Source organism: Peromyscus californicus, unplaced genomic scaffold (assembly GCF_007827085.1).
Source record: "Peromyscus californicus insignis strain IS unplaced genomic scaffold, ASM782708v3 Scaffold_23__1_contigs__length_62951481, whole genome shotgun sequence".
In the NCBI taxonomy this organism is placed as follows: Eukaryota; Metazoa; Chordata; class Mammalia; order Rodentia; family Cricetidae; genus Peromyscus; species Peromyscus californicus.
In genome coordinates, this window is record NW_026294534.1 from 705015 (window position 1) to 706546 (window position 1532).

A 1532-nucleotide genomic window follows, 5' to 3' on the forward strand; every position below is an offset into this window, starting at 1 on the left:
TTTTTTTTTTTGGGGGGGGGGTGTTTCTCTGTGTTGTTTTGGAGCCTGTCCTGGATCTTACTCTGTAGACCAGGTTGGCCTCGAACTCACAGAGATCCACCTGCCTCTGCCGCCTGAGTGCTGGGATTAAAGGTGTGTTGCACCACTGCCCAGTTTAGTGAAGGAGGGTTAAACTGGGCAGTGGTGGCAACACACCTTAGGATTAAGGGGGAAAGCGATCTAACTTGCAAAAGTCAGTGGGGGCGGGGGCAGCAGGGCAATGGTGACAAAGCAAACATTACCCTGTCCACTGTGAATCCTGGGTGTTCAACACACAAGCATTCTTCCTGCCTCTTTCTTCTTTGAACTGAGAAGATCCTCTTTTCTCACTCCCTACCGGTGAAGAAACTTACCATCACATTTTTGATTCTTCTTGGGAGAGGGAAGGGCTCTTCTGGCTCTATCATACCTCCTCCAGCCTGGCCAACACAGAGATACTGGAGAATAAACTTAGCTATTGGCAAGTTACAAAGCTTGGATAGCAGATGGGTCTCTCTTCCATTGTGCTCCAGGTCTCTGTATAACTTTTTTTTTCAAATTCCCAGAAGGGTTGTACCATTTCTGGAGATACTGCAATACCAGGTCAACTTGTGGAGTGGATGGAGCAAGCTTCTGTTCCAATTCAGACTTCTAAAAATCCATTTAATATATTGTCCTCAGATAGAGGATGTATCAGATATTAAATGGATAAGAACAGATACTAACTACACTGGTCTTAGCCAAAAGGCCAAGAAGCGATATAACTTTTTAAGTACCACCTTTCTCATCTATCATTTACACATACACAGCTCTTCCCTGTAGCTTGTTCACCATTAATATGTCCATCTTCTTGTATCTTAACTAAAACATATTGAGTGCTAGATTCAGGTTCTTCAGGATAGGACACCTTTTGGGATGATCTCTGTAATGTGCCATTTACCTATGCTCCAGACTTCTCTGGATTTTTGATGTTATTCTTATTGGTTGTAGTTCCATTTGTTTATGTTACTACCCTTTGTTTTCCTGGACAATACTTGATAATTATTCTTATTGTATATAGTTTGCATTAAGATTAGAACCTTCTTATTTAGCCAAAAAAAAAAAAAAAAAAAAGAGAGAGAGAGAGAGAGAGAGAGAGAGAAATGTAGTGGTATTTGCTCCACACATGACCCTGGGCTATATGCCCAAAGGAGGCGGTGCTTGCTGTGGTTGACCTTTGATAAGGAGCTGGAGGAAGGACACAACCCCTTCTCCTGGCTCCTGGCTTTGATGTGGATTTGTTCCTGGTCAGATCAGAGGACGACTTCTGCTGTCTACTCTGTTCTGTAATCTTGAGTGTATTTCCTCAGTTCATATCTTAATAAATTCTGTTACCCATGTAATAGACTCACGTGGATTGATCTTAATAGAGTTACCAGGAAGATGCCAGGGGCCAGATTGACAGACGTGGAGGAAGCACGAAAGCAGGACATACAGAATGAAAGAAAGGTAAAAAGCCTGGAGGCAAAACATAG

General features: G+C 42.6%; 1 non-coding gene across 1 annotated transcript; it reads right to left on the reverse strand.

Annotated features, from left to right (window-relative positions):
• Window positions 1-584: 584 nt before the first annotated feature.
• LOC128119503 (U2 spliceosomal RNA) lies at window positions 585-778 on the reverse strand. Its single transcript, XR_008221539.1, has one exon. It is a non-coding gene; the product is annotated as a U2 spliceosomal RNA (small nuclear RNA).
• Between the last annotated feature and the right edge of the window lie 754 nt (window positions 779-1532).